The following is a 27,513-nucleotide window of genomic DNA, read 5'->3' as shown; positions in this document are numbered from 1 at the left end:
GATTGGGAGGGAGACAAACCATAAGTGACTCTTAATCTCACAAAACAAACTGAGGGTTGCTGGGGGGAGGGGGTTTGGGAGAAGGGGGTGGTATTATGGACATTGGGGAGGGTATGTGCTTTGGTGAGTGCTGTGAAGTGTGTAAACCTGGTGATTCACAGACCTGTACCCCTGGGGATAAAAATATATGTTTATAAAAAATAAAAAATTATATATAAAAAAATATTTCTGTTGTACAGCACTTTGAACCAATCGTAACAATATTCTATATTAGGGTTCTCTGTGGAAATAAATAAATAGAATTGACTGATTGATCAATTGATTGATTTTAAGGAATTGGCTTATGTGATTATGGAAGAAGGCAAGTTGCAACTGCTACAGGGTGAGTCAGCAAGGTAGAGACCCAAAAGAGCTGGTGGTTTTGTTCCAGTCTAAGTCCAAAGGCCTGATAACCAGGATTGTGTTGGTGTGGTTCCCATCCAAAGGCTGGCAGGCTCCAGACCCAAGAAGAGCTGATGTCCTGGTTCAAACCTGAAAGCAGGGGAAAAGTCAATGTCCCAGTTTGAAAGAAGTCAGCTAGGAAGAATGCTATCTTACTTGGGAGAGAGTCAGCCTTTCTATTCTATTCATATCTGCAACAGAGTGAAACCTACATTAGGGAGGGCAGTGTGCTCCACTGGGTCAACCAATTTAATGTCAATCTCATCCAAAAATACCCTCACAGAAGCACCTGGAATAATACTTGACCAAAATATCTGGGCACCCTGTGGCCCAGTCAAGTTGACACATAAAATTAAGCATCATATGATCCATTTTCCAGCCTCCCTTAAAGCCAGAACCAGCGACCCAGTTATGGGTAATGAGATGTGAAGGAAAATCTGCTCAGGGAGTCCTAGGAAAACTTTTGCCCTCATAGAAGGGGACATGATTAGCACCTTCTTCGTGTCTCCCCAGCTTACATGTGGATGTGACGCCTATATCTGGAGTAGCCATCTTATAACAAATGAGGGGAGAAACATCAACATGCTAAGGACAATGAAGGAGAAATATGGAAAGAGCCTGTGGGGCCAGTGGTATTTTGGGTCACTAAAACAATAACGGCAATCGGCTTGCCTTTGGATTTCTTCCTAGGTGGTTAAAATAAACCCTCATTAAGTTCACTGTCACGTGTTGTTGTTGTTACTTGCAGCCAAACATATTCCTAATTGGTATTAGAAGAATAGGGGGCACTATTTTAGGCATTAGGGATTACAATGACCTTGGGATGGGAAGACTCATTTTATTTGTTTATTTTTAAAGATTTTATTTCTTTGAGAGACAAAGAGAGAGCGAGAGCAAGAGGAGAGTGTGAGCAGGGGGAGGGGCAAAGGGAAAAGCAGACTCCCTGCTGATCCCAGGACCCTGAGATCATGACTTGAGCCAAAGGCAGACACTAAACCAACTGAGCCACCCAGGCAGCCCGGGAAGACTCATTTTAAAGGGGTAAGGGATGATGGTATAACATGTAAACAAGATAATGTAAGACTGTGGTAATTACTATGAAGAAAAATAAATAGAGGGAACTGGGTACAGCTGCTTTGTGATATGATAGTTAAACTAAGCTGTAAAGAATTGAAAAGGAGCTGGACACACACACACACACACAAGAAAAGGATTTTCCAGGCAGAGGGAATAGCAAGTGAAAACATTCTGGGATGGAAAAGAGCTGGTGACAGGACTGAAGAAAGGCATGGGACCAGAGGAAGGATGAAGAGAGTGTAAGGGTGAGGCTGAGGAAAGAGGCAAGCTCCAGTTCATGAAGGGTTTGAGGGGGCCACAGGACGTAACTGGGTGTTTAGGTGCAACAGGGAAGTCTTGAAGGGTTTTGTGTCATACCCACATGGTGTTAAGTAAGAGACTTCTAGTTGCCGTGTGCAATGTGGACACTGGAAGACCAGCAGGAAGAGGTTGCATTACGCGGTAGAAATAAAATAGATAATCACACATAAAGTTGCATAGCTAAGATGGAACATATGATGGAAATTCACAGCAACAAGATCAGTAGAGCTTGAGACACCAAAGCTCTCAGATCTGTAATTACATTGGGACACCTTAGTGGCTCAGTCTGTGAAGTTCAGACTCTTGGTTTTGGCTCAGGTCATGATCTCAGGGTGGTGAGATCCAGCCTCAGGAGCTCCGCACTCGGCGGGGAGTCTGCCTGAGGATTCTCTCCTGCCCCTTCCCCCCACTCATTCATATTCTTTCTTTCTCTCTAAAATAAATCTTTTTCGTTGTTGTTGTTTTGTTTTGTTTTTTTGTTTTGTTTTTTTTTTTTTTTTTTAGATTTTATTTATTTATCAGAGAGAGAGAGCACAGGCAGACAGAATGGCAGGCAGAGGCAGAGGGAGAAACAGGCTCCCCGCTGAGCAAGGAGCCCGATGTGGGACTCGATCCCAGGACGCTGGGACCATGACCTGAGCCTAAGGCAGCTGCTCAACCAACTGAGCCACCCAGGCGTCCCTGTTGTTTTGTTTTTATCTGCAAGTACACCAAATCCACCAATGACCGCAGATTACAGGATTTGGTCTGATTCTCTCCACTTGTCATAAGAAGAATTTGTGATCCAAATAGGGGATATTTGGCTCAAGGCCACAGAAATCACTCACGGAATCAACCAGCTCCTTACCCCACCTTCCGTGCCTGGTCCTCACGAACCTCAAGGTTTTCTGAGCCAAATTACCATATGTTTCCCCACAATAAGCCTACCATGGCCTTTGCTGGGAAAACTACCCTCAACTTTGCCAGCTACAAGTGTTTACCAGACCCCAATCCCAGCTCTCCTCAATCCCAGCGGTCCACTTCTGGAAAAACAAGTAGGCTGGGGGCTGGGGGCGGGGTGGGGAGTGGTGGCGGCAAAAGATCTGGGAGTCACCATAGTTCTCACCAGATCCACGAGGGGGCAAAAGAGAGCCAACGGACCGGCTGCCATCCTTTCTCTGGCTCCCAACCCGGGGAGGAAGTGGAATTGAGAAAGAGGAGGCCCAGGTTTGGGCTGGGATGGGGAAGCAGGGGCCGAGGGAAAGGGAAACCCCAGGAGCACGTCAACGGCTCCCTTTGCCGTCATAACCAAGGTGCTAGGCACAGCGCGGTTTGACCCGAGACTCACCTGGGGAGGGGGCGGGGCTTTTACATCTCAGTCAGCCATTGGCTGCGGGCTGCTGGGGTTGGGGACACCTAGCCTAACCAAGCTCCGAGCACGGTTTGAGATAATTCTCAGGGGAAGAAAGCCTATAGGTGACCCAGCCGCAGGCACTAAGCACCCCAGCTGCGGGGTGGTGCCCTAGCCTGTAAAGGGATCTCGGAGAGTTACCAACAAGCAGCCGTTTAAGTCTCCTCTCCTGTTTATTCCTGCCCCCTTCCAGTCTCTCTCACTCTTTCCAGGGTGGGAACAGGGGAGCCTATCCTAAGACGGACCCCGGACCCCGACCCTGGGAGAGAGTTTTCAGAGCATCTGGACAAAGTCTGTGAGTCTAATGGGTCCTGAGGCCCGGCCTCCCGCCCTGGATCCTCTTGCCAAGCCCAGGGGAATCTCTCTTGCACAACATTTGCCTGTCTCATATTTCCTGCCTGACTTAAGAAGGATTAGGTCATACTTTTAGCTTTTGACCTATTTCTTTTTCTCCAGAGGACTAGGCTAACTTTTTCCACTTTATGCCTGGGAGGAGGGGGCGGTGGGGGGATCCCCATTCTCAGCACTCTATCACTTAAACCAAAGGGGGTTTGTGACTCTGAACAAAAAGAATGCTTATTGCAGCAGGAATACCCCATACCAGCTAAGATACCCACCCACCCAGCCTCTGCTGGCTTCTGGAGCCCACTAAGCACCATAAAGTTGGAGAAAAGGAAAGCCCAGCATCTGAATCTCCTTCCTGTGACTGAGGATATCCCTACTGACCGGTCAGCACAGAAATTACATGAGATGTTTTTCACTTTCATTTCAAAACTGGGGGCGTTAGCCAATAAGGTGTTTCCACTCAGGTCTTTGAGTTCTGCAGCAAATGATGCAAGGAAGGGGGAACTCTGGTAGTGGTGGTGGCTGTGGAGTGCCCCTTCACCCTGCCCATGCTCCAGCAGTGTGGTTTTGACCATGGTGCTGCCTACCCAACTGCCACCCTTTGTGCCTGTGTGATCTCTGGGTCTAGTTGTCCAGTGGTCCTGTGAGCTCATCAATACCCTTTGATGAGGTTTCTTTTCTGCTCTAGTCACAGGCTGTATCTGCTGCTTGCCACTTAGACTCGGATGGATGCAGGGTCTTTGGAAGGCTGGGGCAAGGAGAGGTGATAGGATCTTGATTGGATCTGACTTGCACTTTAAAGAAATCCAACCACAGTGAGGACGAAATGTGAGTAAACCAGTTAGACCGACAGTTAGGGCTGCTCGAGCTGGGGTGGTGACGGTGGGAGAAGTTGAACGGGGTGGGAGAAGTTGAACGGAGCTTTAGAGGCGAAATCAATTTGCCTGGGTGATATAGTGGATGTTGGAGAAAAGGAGCCATCACAATGTCACACAGGTTTCTTTCTTTTGTAAATGGGCAATGTGGTAGACTGATGGCAAAAATGGTCCCATTTCTCTTCCCTCCCTTTAATGTGACTTTGTAGCGCCTCCCATGAAGGGGCAGAGCCTTTTTCCAAACCCCTTCAAGCAGGGCTTAGCCTTGAGACTTGTTTGGCCAAAAGAGGATGGTGGAAGTGACAGTGTGTTAGTTCCAAGTCATGACTCCATGAGGCCTTGCATATTTTCACTTGCTTTCCCGAACCCCTGCAATTGTTCTTTGAACAAGCCTAGACTGGTCTGCGGGAGGGCCATTCGACACCAGCCAACTCCCAGCCAGTCAGCAACTGATCACAAAAGCATGAGTGTGCCCAGCCAAGATTAGCTGAGCCCAGCCAACCTATAGATGCATGAGAAATAATAGTTAATGCTTTAAGCCACTTTATTTTGGGATGGTTTGTTCCACAACAAGAGCTAACTGATATATAGAAAGAGAGAGAGGATAGAGATAGATAGAAATTGACATCAAGATCAAGATAGATCCATTCTGACTGAGCTCACCACTGTGTGGTCTTTCAAGTACCCCAGTTACCTGGACTTGCTGGTGATCTCCTCTACCTACCAGTTTGGACTTCCCTTTCCCAGGTCTGTCTTCGGTACACTTGAACTTGCTCTGATTTTTTTAATGCTCTTTCTTGGGCATCCCATCTGCCCCTCAGGCCAGGGCTTGCAGTAGCAGGGGACTTCTGGGCCTCCCTCATTGATAGAATCTACAATCTGGCAAAGAACATGCCAAGAGGAGGCGGCAAGAGAGGGAGGGTCAGCCCAGATGAAGAGAGAGCTGAGGGAGGTCCTTCCATGACTTGATATTCTTGGAATCTGTCCTTATCATGCTAATGTGGCCTTGGAGAGCAGCAAGGGCTGGGACGCTGGCAGTATTGTCATGAATGCTGAAGGGAGACATGGCCCAAGTCTTTCCCTGAGGTCTTCCCTGATGAAGATGCAGCAGAAAGGAGGGGAAAAGAGGAGGGCTGGTGAGCCCTCATTCTTGTTCCCTTACATCTGGGAACTAGAGGGCCCATCCCTGGGATGTGTGGTTGCTGCCTGAGGCTGGGAGGACACCAGGTAGAATGGGGGGAAGAGGGATAAGGCCGAGGCTGGCCACCAGGGGGCAGCTGTCAGCCCCACAGCCTTGCCAACACGCGGAGCTCCTCACCGAAAGAAAGCCAGGCCCTGGCTGGCTGAGATTTTGCATTAAAAATCCCTGGGGCGCCTGGGTGGCTCAGTGGGTTAAGCCTCTGCCTTCAACTCAGGTCATGATCTAAGGGTCTTGGGATCGAGCCCCACATTGGGTTCTCTGCGCAGAGGAGAACCTGCCCCCCCTTTCTGCTTGCCTACTTGTGATCTCTGTCAAATAAATAAAATTGTTTCAAAATAAATAAATATAAAATAAAAATCCCTGCGGCGGGGGTGGGGGGTGGTAATTAGGTAACTCAGTCTGTTAAGCGTCTGCCTTTGGCTCAGGTCATGATCCCAGCATCCTGGAATTGAGTCCTGCATGAGGCTTCATGGGGCTTCATGGGGCTTCCTGGCTTCCTGCTCAGTGGGGAGTCTGCTTCTCCCTCTACCTCTCCCCCCCATTTGTGCTTCCTCTCTGGCTTTCTTCCTCAAAATAAATAATGTTAAAAAAAAAAAAAAATCCCAGCCAGTAGCTGCTTACTGACCCAATGAGGGATCCTCAGGTGGGAAGGGGTGAGATGCCCTTCAAGAAACCTTCGTCCCAACAGGCAGACCCCCTAACTAACCCAGCTAGGTTTCAGGACCAAAAATGGGAGCCAATGCTGTAGTAACCTGGCCTCAGTGGGACTTCCAACCTTGGCCTCAGACTTCATTTATTCACTAGCCCTTCTGCAAAGATGGTGACAAAAGCTCCCTTCCCAAAGCCAAAACCAAAGCAAAGCCTTTGAAGGCCAAGAAAGTAGCCCTGAAGAGCTTCCCCAGCCATGGCAGAAAAAAAATCCACATATCACCTACCTTCTGACAGCCTAAGATAGTCTCTGAAGTCAGCCTAAATATTCTAGAAAGAGCTCCCCAGGAGAAACAAGCTTGACCACTATGCCATCACCAAGTTCCCCCAGTCACTGAGTCAGCCATGAAGAAAGTGGAAGACAACAACACATTTGTGTACACTGTGGATGTCAAGGTCAGCAAGCACCAGATCAAACAGGCTGCGAAGAAGCTCTGTGACATTGATGTGTCCAAGGTCAACACCCTGATCAGGCCTGAAAGGGAGAAGAAGGCATATGTCCAACTGGCTCCTGACTATGGTGCTTTGGATCTTGCCAACAAAATTGGGACCATCTAAACTGAGTCCAGCTGCCTAAATCTACATATAAATTGTTTTCACCATAAAAAAATAAGTAAAAATAAAATCACACCAGTTGTGTTCTTTGACCAGCAATACTGCTGGGAGGGAATTTGTAGTACTAAATGCTTACATTAGAAAAGAGAAATGAGAAAAAGAAGAGCAAAAAAACACAAACAAATCCAGGAGAAAGAAGGAAATAATAAAGATAAGAGCAGATATCAATAAAACTGAAAACAAGAAAATTATAGATAAAAGCAATAGACAGGGGTACCTGGGTGGCTCAGTCAATTAAGTGACTGCCTTTGGCTCATGTCATGATCTTGGGGTCCTGGAATTGAGCCCCATGTTGGACTCCCTGCTCACTATGGAGTCTGCTTCTTCCTCTCCCTCTGCCTCCCCCCAGCTTGTGCTCTCTCTCTCCCCTTCTCTCTTTCAAATAAATAAATAAAATCTTCTTTTAAGCAATAAAACAAAAAGGTTTTCCTTAAAAAAAAAATTAATAAGATAGAGAAACCTCCAACAAGACAGACAAAAGAAGAAAGAGGGGAAAACAGAAATTACCAATATTAGGAAAGAAAAAGGTGATCTCATTATAGACTCTGCAGACATTGAAATGATAATAAGGAAACACGATGAACTCTACACACAGAAATTTAACAACTGAAACAAAATGAGCCACATCCTCGAAAACCACAAGCTATCACAAATCCCATCCCAATATGAAACAGATAATTTAAGCAGAACTTTAACTAGCAAGGACGTTGAATTCATAATTTTAAGACTCTCAAAAAAAAAAAAATCTAGACCCAGATTATTTCACTGGAGAATTCTATCCAATGTTTAAAGAAGAATTAACATCAATTCTATACACTCTCTTCCAGAAAATAGAAGAGGAAGGAACATTAACCAATTCATTTTCTGGATCTAGTAGTACCCTAATATCAAAAACAGGCAAAGACAGGACAAAAAAAGAAAACTATAGACCAATATCACTCATGAATATAGATGCTAATGTCCTTAACTAAATATTAACAAATAGGATTTTATATATATATATATATAAAGATATGTAGGTAACGATTTTTTTTGCTTGTTTGTTTTCTTTTTTTTTTTTTAAGATTTTATTTATTTGACAGAGAGATCACAAGTAGGCAGAGAGGCAGGCAGAGAGAGAGGGAGAAACAGGCTTCCTGCTGAGCAGAGAGCCCGATGCAGGGCTCTATCCCAGGACCCTGGGATTATGACCTGAGCTGAAGGCAGAAGCTTAACCCACTGAGCCATCCAGGCACCCCTTAAAATATATTTTAAAAGACATATATATGTGTACCAAAAACAAGTGGGGCTTAATCCAGATAGGAAAGCCTGCTTCTGTATCAGCAAACCAATGTAATCCACCACATTACCAAGAAGAAAAATTATATCAGATGCCATGGTGACACAGCTGGTTGAGTATCAGACTCTTGGTTTTGGCTCAGGTAGCAATCTCATGGTCATGGGATTGGGCCCCACATCAGGCTCTACACTCAGCAAGGAGTCTGCTTGAGAATCTCTCCCTCTGCCTCTCCCACTCATGCTCACGCACTCTCTCTGAAATAAATATTTCTTAAAAATCATTTTTTAAAAATGATATCAATTGATGCAGAAAGGCATTTGACTAAACCTAATGTCTGTTCATAATAAAAACTCTCAGGGGTGCCTGGATGGTTCAGCCAGTTAAACATCCAACTCTTTGGCTCAGGTCATGATCTCAGGGTCATGGAATCAAGCCCCACGGGGAGTCTGCTTGAGATTCTCTATCTCCCTCTCCCCTTGCCCCTCCCCCTGTTCGTGCTCATTCTCTCCTTCTCAAAAAAAATTAATTAATTAATCTTTTAAGAAAAAACCTCTCAGAAAACTCAGAATAAAGAGAAATTTCCCCAACTTGATAAAGTGTATCTACAGAAAGCTACAACTAACATCACATCTGATGGTGAAAGACTGAATGCTTTTCCACTATGAAGAAGAATACAGCAAGGATGTCCACTCTCAACAGTGCCATTCGACATAGTGCTCTAACCCATGCAAAAAGGCAAGACAAGGAAGTAAACATACAGATTAAAAAGAAAGTAAAACTCCTCTGTTTGCAGATTACATGATCGCCTATCTAGAAAATACCTAGTGATTTACAAAACAAAAAACAAACAAAAAAATAAAACCTTCTGGAAGTAATAAGCTCAGCAAAGCCACAACATAAAAGATCAACATATAAAAATCAGTTGTATTTTTTTTTCTATCTCCATGCACTCAGAATGTATTGGAAAACAACACACCAGCAGGAGTCTGGTTGGAGTCCCCATGAGAGAATATGCACAGGCTGGCAAAGAACATGCATAGTGGAAGAAGCAAAAGAATGAAGGTTAGGGCAGACCAGGAGGGCCTAAGGAAGGTAATTCCATGACCTGATATTCATGAAACCTATCGTGAACGGAAGAAAATGTCCTTAGAGAGCAAGGGAGCTAGAGAGCTGGATTTTATGGGTATGACACCAAAAGCACAGGCAACAAAAGCAAAAATAAACAGTGGGACTACACACCAAAAGAACCAATCAACAGAATGAAAAAACAACCTACCCAATGGGAGAAAGTAATTACAAATCATATATCTGATATGTCCAAATATTGGTTAATATCCAAAATATATAAGGAATGCATGCAACCCAATGGCAAAAAAACAAAAACAAATGACCTGATTTAAAAAACAGACAAAAGACCTGAAGAATGAAGGGACATTATTCCAAAGAAGTCATGCAAATGACCTATGAAAAGATGCTCAACCTCACTAATTATCAGGGAAATGTATATCAAAATCACAATGAGAGATCACCTCACTTCTATTAAGATGGTTATCAAAAGACCTGAAAATAACTAGTGTTGGCCAGAGTAAAGAAAAGGGAATCTTTATGCACTGTCAATAGAAATGTAAATTAGGACAGCCACTATGGAAAATAGTATGAAGTTTCCTCAAAAAGTTAAATATAAAACCACTGTAGGACATGCCAATATCACTTCTGCGTATGTATCCAAAGGAAGTGAAATCAGTATCTCAAGGAGATATGTACCCTACTGTGCTCATTGTAGCATTGTTTACAATAGTCAAGATATGGAAACAACCTATCAATCTACAGAGGAATGGATACAGAAAATGTGGTATAGGAACACCTGGAGGCTCAGACCTTTAAGTCTATGACTCTTGATTTCAACTGAGGTCATGATCTCCGGCTCCTGGGACCGAGCCCTGCATTTGGCTCCACACTGAGTGGGGAGTTTGCTTGAGGATTCTCTTGCTCTCCCTCTCCCTCTGCCCCTCCCCTGGTCACACTCTCTCTCTTTCTTTTTTTCTCTCTCTCTCAAATAAATATTTTTTTAATGTGGTATTTATTCATTCGCAGCCTGGATAAACCTAGAGGACTTTATGATAAGTGGAAAAAGCCATACACAGAAAGACAAAATACTGTTCAATCTTAACTTACATGTGGAGTCTAAAAAAATCTAACTCATGGAACCAGAAAATAGAACAGTGTTTGCCAAGGACTGGGGAAAGGGGACAGAGACAATATGGGGAGATATTGGCCAAAGGCTACAAACTTTCAATTATAAGATGAATAAGTTCTGGAGATCTAATTTATAGCATGGTGATTATAGTACTATATTGTATACTTGAAATATTATATATATATATACTGTATACTTGAAATCTATATTGCACACTTGAAATCTGTTAAAATTCAAGGGAGATCATAAGTGTTCTAACACACATAAAAACACTAACCATGTGACATAATGGATGTATTCATTAACTTGACTGTGGTCATTATTTCACAAGGTAAACATATTAAAACATCATGTTGCACACCTTTAAAAGGTATTGTACAATCTAAACATATACAAATTTATAGGTAATCATAAGCACACACCTCAATAAAACTGGAAAAAATGCAATATCATTTATAGTTGGTATAATTTATTTATTTATAAATAAATGATATATTTACATATAAATTTAACAAAACATGTATAGAACTTGTATACTGAAAACTACAAAACATAAAGACATTTTTCTTTAGATTTTATTTTTAAGTGATCTCTATCCCCAATGTGGGGCTTGAACTTACAGCCCCCAGATCAAGATCAGATCACTCACATGCTGTCCTGACTGAGCCAGTCAGGTGCTGCAGAAATTTTTAAAATCTAATTAAATGAAGAGAGATAATGTGTTCATGGATTGTGTTCACTATAGTAAAGAAGTCAATTCTTCTCAAACTGACATAGTTTAATACAATTCCTATCAAAATCCCAGAAAATTTTTATATAGACAAGATTACTCTCCAATTTGTACAGAAAGGAACTAAGAATTTGAGAAAGAATAATAAGGTGGGAAGAGTTCATTCTATTCAATGTTAAGGTCTAATATATAGCAATAATCATCAAGACAGTATGTTATCAGCAGAGAGATAGACAAACAGATTGATGTAATGGACTAGAGAATGCAGAAATAGCCCTACACAGACACAGTCAACTGACCATTTTTTCTTTTAAAACTTTAGTTTTATTTATTTATTTCAGAGATAGAGATTGAACAGAGGAGCAGAGGAAGAGAGACAAAGCAGACTCCATGCTGAGCTCAGAGCCCTACATGGGACTCAATCTCCCTACCATGAGATCATGATCTGACCTGAAATCAAGAGTTAGACACTTAACTGACTGAGCCACCCAGGTGCCCCTGGCCAACTGACATTTGATTAAGATAGAAAAGCGATACAGTAGAGAAATTTTTAGCAAATGGCATTAAAGCAATTGGATATCCATGGGCAAAAACATGAAACTAGTCCTAAACCTCACACCTTATACAAAAGAGTCCCTCAAAATGGGTCACAGATTTAAACATGGAACTATAAAAGTTTTAGAGAAGAAAATCATCTGAGCAGATGACCTAAGAGTTCTTAGATATGACACCAACATCATAATTCATAAAATCAATAAACTGGACATTGTCAAATTTAACAACTTTTGCTCTGCAAAAGATACTGTTAAAAGGATGACAATACAAGCTACAGAAAACCTGGGTGGCTCAGTTTGTTGGTGACTGCCTTCGGCTCAGGTCATGATCCCAGAGTCCCATTATCGAGGCCCACATCAGGCTCCCTGCTCAGTAGGGAGTCTGCTTCTCCCTCTGACCCTCTCTCTTCTTATGCTCTCTCTCTCTCTCTCTCTCTCTCTCTCTCTCAAATAAATGAATAAAGTCTTTTAAAAAAGAAGAAGAAAATACAAGCTACACTATAAAAAGAATATTTGCAGACCATGTATGTGACAGAGAATGCATATCAGAATATATAAGGAACTCCTAAAATTTAACATTTTAAAAAAACAAAATAATCCAATTAGAAAATGGGCAAAGGGGGCACCTGAGTGACTCAGTTGGTTAAACAACTAACTTTTGGTTTTGGCTCAGGTCATGATCTCAGGTCATGAGATCCAGTTCCCATCGGGCCTCACACTCAGTAGAAATCTGCTCAAGATTCGCTCTCTCTCCCCCCTCCCTCTCTTTCTGCCCCTCCCCCCATTCACGTACACTTGCTCTCTCGCTCTCTCGCTCTCTCTCTCTCTCAAGTCAATAGGTAAAATCTCTTCTTAAAAATGAGCTAAAGACATGAAGAGATGTTTCACCAAAGAAGATGTACATTACGGTAAATAAGCCCATGGAAAGATGCTTAACATCATTGGCCCTTAGGGAAGTACAAATTAAGACTATATACAATATCATCACATACCTGTTAAAATAGCTAAAATTAAAAAACAAATAGTCATAATACCAAATACTTGAGAGGATGCAGAGAATCAGGATCTCTCATACATTGCTGGTGGGAATGGAAAATTGTAAAGTCACTCAGAAAATAGTTTGGCAAGTTCTTTTAAAAAACGAAGGATACTCTTACCATACAACCCAGCAATGGTTCCCCTGGACATTTGTCCCAGAGAAATAAAGAGTTAAACCCACACAAAAGCCTGTCAAAAACTGTTCATCACAGTTTCAATTATAGTAACAAAAACTGGAAACAAACAAAACATCCTACAAGTGAATGGTTACACAAACTGGTACAGTCACAGCAAATGGTATATTCAACAACCTGGGTGGATCTCTGGGACTTGGCAGGGGGGAATGCAAAAGATCACATACTGTATACTTCCACTTGTGTAACATTTTCAAAATGACAAAAATATAGAGATAGAGGACACATCCATGGTTGCCAGGGATGAGGGATGGTAGAGAGAGGAGCAAACATGACTACAAAGGAGTAGTGGGAGGGAGATCTTTGCAGTGATGCCATTGCTCTGCATCTCGACAAGAGTGGTGGTTATGCAAACCTATAAAAGTAACAAAATAACTCAGAACTATGCATACATTGTATAGATGTCAATTTTCCAGTTTTGATACCTTCCTATAGTCAGGTCAGATGTAACCATTGTGGGGAGCAGGATGAGGGGTATGGGGCATCTGAGACCTTTCTCTACTGCCTTTGTAACTCTGTGAATCTATAATAACTTTAAAATAAAAAGGAGTTTTCAGATCAATATATGATAGTTTGCAGGATGACAGCCTGGCTCGGATTGTGTTGGCTTTGAAGTTGTGGAATGGGAGAGAAGCAAGCCCATACTTTTGGCATGTGGGAGAGGGGGAGAGGAACAGAAGAGACACGTGAGTTTCAGCTGTGGTTACACTTCTTCCATCTTGGTGGCAAAATGTGGCAGGCGGGCTGTAAAGACCTAGAAAGCAAAGTCTCTGAGGACTGCTTACATGGCAGTTCCTGGACCCATGGGGGTCTTTCACCTCACCATGGGGTACCCTCTATCCAGCCCACATCTCAGAGCCATGACACCTCAGAAACTGGTCTGTTCTGGTCCTTGGCAAGCTTCTTTGACCAATGGGGAGCTAAGGCTCAGAGAAGTGTAGCAACTTTCCAAGTATCACACAGATAGATTCTTGCATCAGAGTGGGGACAAGAATAATTCTGACATCTGAGTGAAGATTGAAGGAGTCTGGTAGTAAAGTAGGAGGGTAGTAAGAGAGGGTGTGGAGAGACCAGCTAAGAGCCATCGAAATGGTATAGGTATCAGACAAGAGGACTCAGGACTTAGAGACTTCATGGCAGAGGGGAGGAGAAAGACATGAGAGTAAAAAAGGTATCCCCAGCTGACCTCAGCCTTCTGGCTTGTACACTAGTTGGATGGGGCTGCCATTTTACCAGGACATGGAGTAAGCTGTCAAATATTCCCAAGAACTGGATTTTGGAGTACTCTGAGTGCTATCTCAAATCTGAACAGCTTGGGGTCCCTGGGATACAAGCATCCAGAGAGAGTTATTTAGGAAACACTGTGCTGCTTGAGTCCAGAGCTCCAGGAAGGAGTCTGCATAGGTCCATGGAACAACCTTAGCACCAGGCAAGTACATGAAAAGAATGTTGAATTCCATCAGTAATGAAAAGAATGGCTGAATCCAGGTGGTAAAGGAACATGGAGGAGTGGTTTACAAAATTCCAAAATAGACCATCGAGTTGGAAAGAGGTAGCCCAAGAACTGGGTACGGGAGTTATTTAAGTGGCATTGATTCCTGCAGTCACATTGACAGATTAGAGATAGAAACTGAGAATTAGAGCCACCCTCTAATAAATGTATAATCAGTTTTTTTTTTTTTTTTAAAGTAAGTGGCTCCCAGGTCAATTCAATGACTCTCTGGCCTCCCACCTCCCCAGCCAAATTGCGCTCCCTACCCCACTGCCTCCTTTATAGAAATTCTGGAGCTGTAGTGCTTCTTTTCACATCCAGCAGGGAACCACAATTCAGGGCTGGGCTAACTGGCATGGGTACCCTTTGGTTCATCCAAGTCCACTACCCTGTGTCCCAAGTGTCCTTTTGCAGACCATTTGCATGTTAATTTGCACTTCTCTGCAAACCCTGGATTTCTCTTTAAAGGGCTAGTGCCTCTCTTTCCCATTCCATTCTCATCTCTTCACCCATACTCCTAGGTCATGTGGGCTTTGGTGATGAAAAAGAAGAATTCGACCTGTTTGTGGGGTCCCTAAGTTTCTGTATTCATTCAAAATCCATTATTGAGACTCCAAAATCCATTATGGGAACATAGGCTGCTCTCAAGAAAGAGGCCATGTCTTGATCTCCTACCTCCATCTTCTAACACAGCCCATATGATGGGCACCAACTCACCTTATCCCCAGGCTCCCAGATGGGAAACTGAGCTGATAGGGTTTGTGGAGAAGGATTGGGCACTGAGGATCTTACATTCTGTCAAGGACTCAACTCCTGGGGAAGAGCCCACCAATCAGAACTCCTTGCAATTCAGTTGAAGTGACCTATTCATAAAGCACAAGGCCAGGTAATAAAGGTCTTTAAGGGTAAGTCCTGTTTCCTGTCTTGGAAAGCAGAAGAGGTATCATGGGAGCATAGTCTGGAGACTGCTCTTCCTTGGCTTCATGGCACAGAGCAGACCCCTCACATACTCCCTACCCTGCCATGGAAACTCCAGGATGAGGAAAAGTTAAGCCCTTGGGCTTGGAAATCCCTCCTCATGGAAGTGATTTTATAGCCACTTTGCTTGAACTTGACACACCAGCTGAGAGGTTATCTTAGGGGTCCTGCACCCTTGTTTCAGGGTCTATAAAAGTAGAGACCAGGTTGACTCCCCCAGTCCCTCCCATTGGGCCTGCCTAACCCACACCAAGCCACACTGCACACTGTGGCTGGCTCATGGGTCAAAGTTTTGTTCACTCAAGAACTCACACACTCCAGCCAGGCCATGGGACCTTTGCACAGCCTCTTGCCGAGAACCACAGCCTTCTCTCCTCCTCCTTCACTTCCTCCTCCTTCTTCTGCTCTTACAGCTCCACTGGGAATGAATGATACTCAAGACTCAATGCATTCATCTCAAGATGCCACAGGTGTGCATGTGTTGCTCTAGCAGAACAGAGGAGGTGTGACTGCATGAACCTCTGAGGTCACCAGCCTCCAAAATGGCCCCCAATGGTCCTCCCTTCCTACCCTTCATGAGCTCATGCAGATCCCTGCAACACTGAATAGAGCAGACAAGTAGATGATAGGATATACAGAAGTGTCAGCATGTATGTTTCAAATCTAGGTCATGAAAGGCTTGCAGCATGGCCTCACTTTCTAGGATCCTTTGTTCTGGGGGAAGCAAGCCACCACGTCATAAGGAAACTCAAGCAGCTCTATATAGGGAGGTCCACGTGGAGAAGAACTGAAGCCTCTCACTGACAGCACTAACTTGCCCAGTGTATGAGTGAGCCCTATCTTAGGAACAGATCTTCCAACTCCATTAAACCTTCCTGTTGGCTGGCCACCAAACTAGCTATAACTTTATGAAAGACCTCCAGCCAGAACCACCCAGCCAAGCTGCTCCTGGATTCCCAATCTACAGACACTGGGAAGATAAGTGTTTTTTTGTTCTTTTAAGTTTCTAAGTTGGGACATAATTTAGTACACAGCAGCAAATAAACTACAGTGTACGTTTTCATTTCTCCTGGGTAGATACAAGTAGAATTGCTAGGTCCTATGATATATGTTTAACTTCACAAAAAGCTGCCAGTCTTCCAAAGTTGCTCTCCCATTTTACATCCCAGCCTACACCACACACCAATCCAGCTGTTTTTCTCTAAGACCCATCTCACCAAAGACAAAGAACATTGCATTTGATCACAGGACATGGCAAGATGCAGGACCACAGTTGCACCAAACCACCACACCTTCCTCTCTAGCTCCTCTTCTTTAGGGATCAACCAATGCACCACTGTCAGAATTGGAGTGAATCTTTGGTCCTTCCACAGGGTTGGAAACCACCTACCATCTCATGATATACATGACCTTGGAAATCATCCTCTACTTTATAGTTGCCAAAGACCTTTCCTGTATGTGCCTCAAGTTCCTACAAGTCTGATCAATACATGGACACAAATTAGGTTGCATTAACAGGAAAAATACACATCTTGTGGGCTTTTACCCCCCCCCCCATCTGCAGACCATGGAGGCTTCGGAGTCCCTCAACTTGCCCAGTTATTTCTGAAAGTCCCACCCATTTCCAATGAACTTAGCACAGTGATCCCTCCTAGAAAACCAAGTCCTTAGAAGCCACTGGAGGAGCAATACCTCACCACTTGCCCTGCCAGAGTGCCCTAAAGATCAGCACTCTGGTCCCTCCTAAATTCCATCCATTCATCCCTTTGCACTCCCCAAGTTGCCAATGCCATGCCATGATAAGTTTGAATATCATAGAGAAATGTGGGGAGGATCCTTGTAGTACATTCTGTTGGTGCCCTGAGCAGATCCCCTTTCCCAGGCCACTGTACTCATCCACCAGCTGCTACAAGGCTGCCCCCTTCTCCTGAGAATTGCCTTTGGCTGATAGATAACCCTGGAAAATGATACTTCCCACCATCCTCCCAACAACTGATTGACAAAAGCCTGCCCTCCTTACTTCAAGGTGGGACAACTCTCCAGTCTGTTCACACCCCAGAGCTCCCTGTGGGATCAGAGAGAGGCAAGATGCCAGCTGAGACCCCATCCTTACTAAGCATCTTCCCCTGCACTGTCCTGCTGCCCTCCCTCTTTTTTATGCTTCTCTGAGAGCAGGCCCTCAATATATCACTTGCTCAAGAATCCCCATTTCAACCTCTTATGCCAGAGAAGAAACTTTTGCATCCAGAAACCTGCTATAACCTTACTTAGGTCCCAGGACCTCCCCAAGACCCTCATGAAATGAGCACCTGCATCTGCCTGAATTCCCTCCTACAAACCTCAGGGCAGTCTGTGGGCCAGGTGGTAGTAGAAATTCCACACCATTCCTCTCACTCCACTCCTCCTCCTCCCTGCCCAGCTCTCCTCCTGCTAGCCCACCCACCAGCTGCCACATGGGCCCTTTCCCCCATGCACAGCTGGTCTTCCTGCCAGACCCACTAGGATACCCACTATAATATGCATAGATGATCTATGAATCTATAGTGTATTTGTTTAACCTTCAAAACATTCCTGTTCAATGGCTATTATTAACTTTCCTATTTTAGTAGTGAGGAAGCCAGAAGCAATTTACTGCATAGCTCGTGAAGCTTAAGATTGCTTGCCTGGGCACCTTCCTTCAACTTTATCAACATAGTCTTGTATCCTTCTGCTTAAAGCAGGCTCCCAACTGCCATCAGCTTTGGGCCCCCCAAAACCTAACTCTCCCCTTGGAGAACCTGAGGCTCTGAAAGGTAAGGCAGCTTGTCCCAGGACACACACTTGCCAAGCAACAAAAAGAGAACTTGGCCCAGGTTTGGCTCCAGGCCTTTTCCTGTGCTTGATCCTATGATGCATCCTTGAAGCTTCTCACAGTCTACAGGGCCAAGACCAGCCCTTGGTCTCCCTCAACCCCCAACATGAACTTTTTTGGCTGCCAGCTGTCAGTTACCACCCTTCCCTCTGCTATGGCATATTATTGTGGGGGTCTGCCAGGCCAGAGTGGGCTTGGGCCGAGCTATATTTAAATATCAGGGTGGAAGAATGTCTGCATGCATGCCCCCAACGAATATAGACACCCACAGAGCCTCATTATAACCTGAAACAGGCCCTTTGTTTGCCTGTGTCTTCTCTATCAGCCAAGATGGCAGGCTGATAAGGTACCACAGAAGTTGGACTGTGTATCAGTTAGTTTTGCTGTGTAACAAACCACTCCAAAAACTAAGTGGGAAAACAAGTCTTTATTTAGTTCATAGTTCTGTGGGTCAACAATTTGGTCTGGGCTCTGCTGGGCAATTTTATCTTGGTTGGACTCTCTTATGCATACACTATCAGCTGCCAGGTTGAGTGAGACCTGGCATCAATTGACACAAATCATCTCTGTTCCAGATGGTCTCTCATCTGCCAAGGGTCAGCCTGACTGTTCACATGGTGACTGGGCAGAATTCCAAGACAGTGAGTGGAACTGAGCAAGGCCTCTTAAGAACTAGGCTCAGGACTCAGACACCATCACTTTTACCACATTCTATGACCCAAAGCAAGTGACTGGTCAACCCTGGTCGTTAATTTTAGATTAATTATCTTATTTGAGATACTTCTATCTAGATCTAGATTAACTAATCAATAAATTGATAAATCCTGTTGGTTCTGTTTCTCTAAAGAACCCTAATACACCAGTCCAAATTCAAGGGATAAAGAAGAGATTCCTGATGGGATAAGTGGCAAAGTCACACTGCAAAGTGTGAGTGCATAAGGAGAGAAAGGGTACACCATCTTTGATAATCATTGGTCACAGGCTAGGTTTGGGAATAGGATGGGATTTCCTGCGGGTTCTGCTGGGCCACTCAGGTGGAGCTTCCAGTCACTCCTATCCCCTGCTGGGTATCAAAGACTTCAGAAACAAAACTATTTCTAAGCCTCCCTGAGCAAGGAGCAACTCCACACCTGGATTTGAAAGTTTGTCTCCCTCTCAGACTAAGGACTTCCTGAGGGCTGTGCTGTCTTCCACCGTTCAACTCTGGACTCAATACGGAATGGAAAATTCAGGTGAAAGAAAGCTGATCTACTCCCCCTACAGGATAGAACAAGTTCTGAGAACAGCCAATAGCCTGATTCCTCCAAGTTTTCCCCAAGTGGTTAGCACATGACTGGGATACCCTGAGCCCCCATAAATGATCCTTGAATGAACATATGACCAAGTGGTTGGCTCGTGTTCAATTCTGAACACACACAGACTTCAGTGTTGAGGTCTGGGTCCTCTGCTCCCTGTTTTTGCAAAGGGTCCCAGTCCCAAGTAACCAGGACAAGGGGTAAGGAGTTCAGACTTGCCCAGCCCACTTCATAGTCCCCTTGAGAGACCTCCACACTAACTCCATCCCATTCTATCTCTGCCTCTGCTCAGCACACCGTGCCCCCACAGCTTCACCAGTTGGCCACCTCCCAACTCCTGGCCCCATTCTGTCTTCTGCTTACCCTCCTCCTAGTCTCTGGATGCCCCATATAGATACTTGGTAAGGAAGCCAAGCCTTGCCACATATACATGTCCTGCAACTCACCCTTCCCCTAGATATGGCTCTGGGCTCTGGGCAGAGAATATAGCAGGCAGGAGGATGGGATAACTGGAGTCAACCTATAAGACACAAAGGGCAGGCCCTTTCATGCCCCAGAGACCCATGACAGCAGGGGCTGGACTCACAGGCTCTGAGCTCTGGCCCCTCAACTGTCATAAAGCTGCTGTGTGATTTGAGCTGTCGCTTTGCTTCTCAGTTTCCCCAACCATCAAAATCAGAGGATAATTATCTGTAGTGTATTTCTACAGGCTTCCTGCTCATCTCCTTGGGGCTTTGCCGTATCAGAAAGCTCCAGCTATCTTCCTACTGCATGTCTACACTTGACGGTTCTCTTTCCTGAGCTGCAGAAAGCCAAGGAGTGGACTTCAAATGCCAGGGAATAAGCATGCCTTGGAGAGCCCTTCATCTGTCCCTCACAGGAAATGATGGAGAAATACCCTGGCTGCCTTGCCCCTCTGATAGGACCATATTCTACTCTGAGTCCAGAGTTCTCTAGGAGGACTAAGTGCCAGCTGCCCACAGTGGAGCTACCTCCATAATATGTCCCATATGGACTACTGCCCTCCTGTCTCACTTCCCCACTCCCCCATGGTGCATTGAACTACTTATGCTCAAATCTTTGTCTCTCCCTTCTGGGGACCCCAAACTAAGACATCCTTCCAGCCCTATCTATGCCACAATTATCCTGCGGCATATTTGTTCACACCTGGAAGGGGCTACCAGCAGGTGTCTGGACCCCCAACTGGGCAAGGGGCCTCCCAGTTCTTACCCATAGTCATCTTGGAATGGCCACCAAGCCCTGAAACTGAGGACAACAGATGCTCAGCACCAGTATTCTAGAATGAGCAGTCAGTGAGTCACCATCAGTTGGGCAGCCCTGAATCCCGACTTACTTAGAGGCAGTACAACTCATTCCTCTTAAACAGAGGACTGGGGAGGAGTTGGGGGTGGGGTAGGGAAGCACACTGCTGGGATGACAGGTGTCCCTCTAGCTCCTTGAAGCAAGGAAGCCAGGAGTTCTGAGCTAAGCAATGTGTCAGTTTGAAAACCCCTCCAAGCCTGGCCCAGAATTTCATTCTACATCCTATCCATTCTGAATCTCTACCTCATCCCTTCTCTCCAGCATGATGGCCCCCCAGGTGGACGGCTACCATCTCCTGCCTGGCCATCTTCAGCCACCTCCTTTCCCACCTCTCTGTCTGCTCTCAGCCTCCTATCCACCCCTATCCATCCTTCTAAAGTAGATTTTTCTAAAACGGGCTAGCAAACAATCATGGGCCAAAAGCTGTCTGTGGCCTGTGAGCTAAGAATGGTTTTTATGTATTTACATTTTGTTTTTAAACAAAACAAGGAAAACTATGTGACACAGATGTTTGCCAAACCCTGCTCTAAATCATAAATCTCAGCCTGCTTAAGGGAGTGGCCTCCCTGCTGACCTCCTCCCACACACTCACCCCTACACACCCTAGCTAGGCCTGCTCTCTGTGCCTGAAATACCCATCCTTCCTCTCTCCTGTGCTGGGTCAATTACCTACACTTCAAGTCTCATTCTAAGTATCTCTATGACCAGGCATTGTCCTGTTGGTCTCAGCCCATGCCTTGACTTCCCCTGCTCAGCTCTGTGGGAGGGTGGCTGGCCCCTGTAGTCTCCTGTGTAGGCTGGATAACAGCTAGGTTTGGCCAATGGATGGGAGAAGGGAGGGCAAGAAAAAGAAAGAAGCCAGGATATTCCAGGGTCTCCAACCACAGCTGGACCTCGTCTATGGTTCCTGCTCCCAGTGGGTATACCTACCATGGTTCCCACTCCCACTGGGTAATCTGAGCTCAGCAACACCTCCTCCTCCCTCCTCCTCCTCCTCCCCAGGGTGGTAGCAGCTTCCTGCTGTTGCTAATCTCTGGGCTGCCCCTGGATGACTTCTCAGCTCTTCCATTACCTATGTAACCAATTCCCAGCATTTAATTACCTCTATTAAACGCTGGTTTCGGTCTTCCTGGTAGGACTCTGACTAATAAGCCATTCCTCCAGAACCACTGACCCCTGGACAAGCTCAGGCCCCTGCGACTGCTCCAATAGCACCCTTTACTCATCAGGGCAACAAGCAGGCCTGGGATGTTTCTGATGCTCTAGGGCAAGGGGCAACCAACGCCAGCCTGCTGGCCAAACCCAGCCCACTGCTTATTTTGTAAATAGATTTTTACTGGGACACAGCCACACCCACTCATGCCTGTGTTGTCCAAGGCTGCTTTCAAAGACGAAGTTCAAGAGCTGCAATGGACCCCATGTGGCCCACAAGGCTGAAAAGATTTACTATCTCGTCCTTTACAGAAACAGTTTGCCAAACTTGTTTCAGGTAGGCCCTTACTACTAACATGTCACCTGGGGCCCAACAGCCCAGCTTCGCCTAGGAGCTTGTTAGAACTCTAGAATCCTGGCCTCCACGCCAGACCTGCTGAGTAATAATTTGCCTTTAAATCAGATCTTCTGGTTGAGGCAACTGTCGCCGATGAAGTTTGAGAAGCGCTGTCTGGAGAATTCACCCCCTTCTCACAGCACTCTCTGTGCTCATCAGGAATTATTGACCATCTACTGGCTTGTCTTCCTCTACCAGTTTCCTGCTGGGTCATTGGCCCAGAAATGATCAAAGCAGTGACTCACCGATAAATAAATAGTTGAAGAGAGCCATGGACGCTAAAGAAGGAGAGAGTTTCTTTCTTTCTTTCTTTCTTCTTTCTTTTGATTTGATTTTATTTTTTAAGTAATCTCTACACCCAGCCTGGGGCTCAAACTCACCACCCTGAGATCAAGAGTCAAACACTCAGTCTACTGAACCAGACAGGTGATCCCAGGAGGAGAGTTTCAAAAAGTACAGTTACCATGTTTTCCATCTCCAGTTGGCAGAGATGAGGAATTTGTTCACACCTGGCATTGGGAGGATAAGGGCAACAGGCCGTCTCTCCCTTGTCAGCACAACCTCCCTGGGGAGGTCGATTTGACAATATTTATCAAAATTACAAAAGCATGTAGACTTTGACCTTGCATTTCCACTTGCAGGCCTCTGTCTGCCTGATAGACGTGCACCTGCAGGAAGTGACAGGACTCCAAGGTATCCATTGCACTCCTGTATGCAAGGACGAAAGACTGGACACAACCAAGTGTCCATCGGAAAGAGATTTGCTCATTAATTTATGGTATCTAACAGAAGTATGCAACTTCAAAAGAGAAATAAAGAACTGGAGCTACTTCCAAGGCATGTTGTTAAGTGAAAAAGGCAAAATACAAAACAGCACCACCGCAGGTGCTCGGACAGGACACGGAGGATATTGTATATTCATCAAATATCCCAGGAGAGATGTACACGAACGTCAACAGCACTCGTTGGCCATGGGAAGGGATCATGGCCTTGCAGGGGGCGGGGTTAGGAGATTTTTTTCAATTAAAGGAAAGAAGGAAGGAAGGAAAGGAGGGAGGGAAGGAAGGGAGAGGAGAAAGAAAGTGAAAGGAAGGAAGGAAACACAGAAGGAAGAAAGAAAAAAGAGAAAATAAAATAAAATAAAAAGAAGAGTCGAGGAGAGCCTGCAGGAAAAAATAGAGAAGTGTCAAAAAATATTGACACGTTTTAGATGTCTGGTCCAGTGCCTTGCTACTCAAAATGTGACCCACAGACCAGCAAGCATCAGAATCACCTGAGGGCGAGTTAGAACTAAGAGATTCCAAGCCCCATCCCAGATGGACTGAGTCAGAACCTGCATTTGCACGTGAGCCCTGGGGATTTCGCGCATGGTGCTCTTGGATACAGGCTTGTCCAGGCAACAAGAGAACTCGCTCCCCACAGCACCACCTGGTTTGCACAGCCTGTCACTAATAAAACAGCTGCCTTTCCCCCCTAACTGGGGCTCCGTCCCAGTGAGACACAAGGGGCCAGGCTGTTCCCATTAAGGGGGAGGTTTTCAGCAGCTTCTCTCAGGCCTTGGCTGGCCCAGAGCCCAGTGCCCTGGCAGGTCCCCAGCCAAGGAGACAGCTCACTTCCTCCTCCTGGAGCCACTGGGACTGCTCAGCACGGAAATATCTGAGAGTTCTCCACTCCCCCAGTTATAAGCTCTTTCCAACATGAATAAAGATGCATCTGTCTGGCTCAGGTTTATTCCTAACTGGTATTTATTTATCCATCCACCCGTGCCTCTAGGTCCCTGGTACCCTGACCCAGTGGTGAAAGGAAGGCAGGGGAGGGAGTGCACTGGGCAGGCCCCGTTGGAGAAGGAGGAGGGAGGAAAAGCCAGGAGCTGGGTGGCTGCCTCTGCCTCCCTGATCCGCCTGACCCGCTCCAAGCCACATCTGGACACCACATCTGGAAGCAGTGACGCCACTGGACTTTCAGAGCAGCAGGGAGGAGGATGAAGAGAGGAGGGGGGAATTGTGTTGACGTAGGTCCAGACCACCCAGGAGTCTGCCATTGGAAGGCAGGGAGGCTAACCTCTCCCACCCCACTCCCACCACCACCCCCAACTCCAACTCTCTGAGCCCAGCAGCTGAGGGAATACAGAACTGCTGTGAGCAGAAGTCCTCTGCAGCAACTGTCCCAAGCCTTCCCCTCCCCAGGCTGGGGGTGGGGGGTTACTCCAGAAGGCCAAGTGCTCTCTCTTTCTGGATCCTTCTACTCCTCCCACCTCCTAGGCAAACCCTTCCCCTCAAACAGAACCCTAAGTCCTCATCTTCTCCCTTCATGTGCCTCCCTAGATTCTTCCCTAGGTCCCTCATGGCCACCATCCCCAAGGGGCTAGTGTCTCTCAAATGAAAAACAAAAACCAAGCCTTAAAACCACTCAGAAGTGAACAGCCCAGACGAGTTTACAAAATGCTTCCACACACTGGGGCCTTGGTTTGTGGCACCGAGCCCAGGAAATGTCAGAGGACTGGACAAGGTCTCCCGGCCTGGAGCCCAGCAGGGACCCCAGGGCTCAAATCCACAGGCACACTGCAGTCTCCCAGGCCTCCAGGGCCTTCCCCGAGCAGGACTCCAAGCCACACAGGTCTTTCTCCAGCAGTTACCCGCTGGCACCCCCAACTCCATGAGTGGCTATGCTAAGTTTGGTGCTAAATTAGCAATGTCAGCTGTGGTTGTAATCAGAGCGAAACTGAGCAGGGAGACCCCTCTTGGAGGAGGCTAGGGTGTGAGGAGGCTAGGGTGTGCGCACACACACTCACACGCCTGTGGGCTCCAAGGCCCATTTCACATCGTGGGTTTCGTCTCCTTCTCTCTCTCTCTTTTTAAAAAATTAATTAATTAATTTATTTATTTGACAGAGAGATACACAGCGAGAGAGGGAACACAAGCTGGGGGAGTGGGAGAGGGAGAAGCAGGTTTCCCACCTAGCAGGGAGCCCGATGCGGGGCCCAATCCCAGAATCCTGGGTTCATGACCTGAGCCTAAGGCAGACACTTAATGACTGAGCCACCCAGGCACCCCTTGATCTCCTTCTCTTGCTGAGGCCCAGGCTCTGTTTCATGCTGGGAGACATTCCACAGGCAGGAATGTGGGCCCCTCCTTCCTTGAAAGCTGTTTCTGCCTAATGTTCAGGCTAGATTATAAGGGTTAGGTCCGGCCCCTAAGTCCAGCAGGACTGGTAGGCCACAGTCTGCACCTTCAGAGATGAAACTAGGCTCCCTGGCTGGGCTGGCTTGCCCTGCAGCTGCCCTCTGCAGCTCTCCCTGCCCTCGCAGGGGGCTCTCCCTGCCCTCTGGCTTTCCCTTGTGGATTGGGCTGGTCATGGGATAAGCTCCCTCTGGCTGTCTGATCACCAGTGTGGCAGGACCTGATGAACCAGAGTGACTTAGGACACCGTCCAGATCTCTCTGACTCAGCCCTGGGCTCTTTCCACACAGCACTGACCAGGCAGGGCGCTTGGTCTCAAACCACAAAAATGGCTTGGAGTGGCCCAAGCAGAAGAGGGATTTATTAGAAGATTACAGGGTGACTTACAGGATTGAGCAGAAGAACTGATCACTGGAGGAATGTGGCCGGGCGTTGGCACCTCTGACCGTGGCTGTGTTCCTGGCGCCGTCTGCTTTCTGTGGCCTCATCTCAGACTCAGCGCTCTGGGAAGCCTTCCAGAGAGGCTGAGCTCGGTTCTGGACCTGCACTCTCGTGGCTGGAGAAAGTAAGTCCACAGTGTTGGGTGCCCCAAGTGTAGGGGGGTTGATATTGTGCAACTGAAAGAAGGTGATAAATTCCCTCACACCACTCTATCCTTTTACACCCTGTTAATAAGGACCTGGGTATTCCAAATAGACCCTCATTGCAAAGGTCATTTGCTTTTTTGATTGTGCCATTTTTAAAAATTGAAGTTTAATTTACACACAGTAAAATGCATACACCTTAAGGATTCCACTCAGTAGATTTAAAAAACCTGTCTATATATTGTGAGACCACCGCCCAGATAAAAATAGAGAACATTTCCATCACCCCAGAAAGGTCTCGTGTGTCGCTCCTCATCAATCCCAACATCCTCTCCAGGGGGAATGACTGTTCTGATTTTAGCTTAGTTTAGCCTGTTCTTGAACTTCATATAGAAAGAATCATACAGGGGCACCTGGGTGGCTCAGTCAGTTAAGCATCTGACTCTTGATTTCAGCTGAGGTCATGATCTCAGGGTCCTGGCATCAAGCCCTGAGTTGGGCTCCCTGCTCAGTGGGGAGTCAGCTTGGGAATTCTCTCTCTCTCCCTCTGCTCCTCCTCCCACTCACATGCAATTTCCTCTCTCTCTCTCTCTCTCTCTCTCTCTCTCGTTCTCAAATAAATAAATAAATAAATCTTAAAAAAAAAAACAAAACAAAACAAAACAAAAAAAGAATCATACATCCTTCAACCAAGCCATGAGCTGTCCCATCATTGTGCCTTTAAAACACCTAACTGCTTACCTCCACGGCTACCAGGGGTCTGGACCACCATCACCTGTTAACAGGTTCTCTGCAGAAACCCTCTCCTCGGCTTCCTCCTTGTTTCTCTCTCCCTCCAGGACTCCCCAGCCCTGGGTGATTCTCACCGCAGAGTAACCCCGCAGAGACCAAGCAGGACCCTGTTCTGCCTTTGCTGGAAACTCTCCCATGGCTCCCACCCCACTCTAAACAAAAGAAACAGTCCTTATAATGTCTGTGAAGCCCTATGTGATCCCCTCCTTGCTACTACTCTCCGATCATTCCCCCTTCCCTTCCTTCTCTTCCGTCACACTGTACGTGGTCCTTTCATAGGCTAAGGATGCTCCTGCCTCTGGACTTTAGCACTGGCTGGTCCCCTGAGAGCAAAGCTCTTCCTCTAGTGCCCACTCCTTCCTTTACTTTCCTTCAGCCCTGTAGACTTTACCACCTGTTTTTCTCTAGAGCACTTCCCACTGTCTGACACAGTCTGTTTACTGATTGATGTGTTTGTTGTCTGTCTGTCTGTCATCAGTCAACATGTCAGCTCTGTAAGGGTAGGGCTTTGGTAATTTGCACACGT

The 27,513-nt window shown here is 46.0% G+C and overlaps 1 long non-coding RNA gene across 2 annotated transcripts in view; it reads right to left on the bottom strand.

Moving 5' to 3' along the window:
* The window catches only part of LOC131808001 (uncharacterized), a 39,702-nt gene extending 13,565 nt beyond the window's left edge, over window positions 1–26,137 (bottom strand). The window contains exon 1 of one of the 2 annotated variants that reach the window (XR_009344642.1): window positions 25,999–26,137. This is a non-coding gene — a long non-coding RNA (uncharacterized LOC131808001). Of the gene's footprint in view, window positions 1–2,923; window positions 3,051–25,998 lie in introns of those variants that run through there. The other variant, XR_009344643.1, reaches the window with a different exon arrangement.
* Window positions 26,138–27,513: the final 1,376 nt, after the last annotated feature.

The sequence above is a fragment of the Mustela lutreola genome, chromosome 9, assembly GCF_030435805.1.
Source record: "Mustela lutreola isolate mMusLut2 chromosome 9, mMusLut2.pri, whole genome shotgun sequence".
NCBI lineage: Eukaryota > Metazoa > Chordata > Mammalia > Carnivora > Mustelidae > Mustela > Mustela lutreola.
Note: the sequence above shows the minus strand (reverse complement) of the source record. Positions and strands in the feature narration are given on the sequence as shown.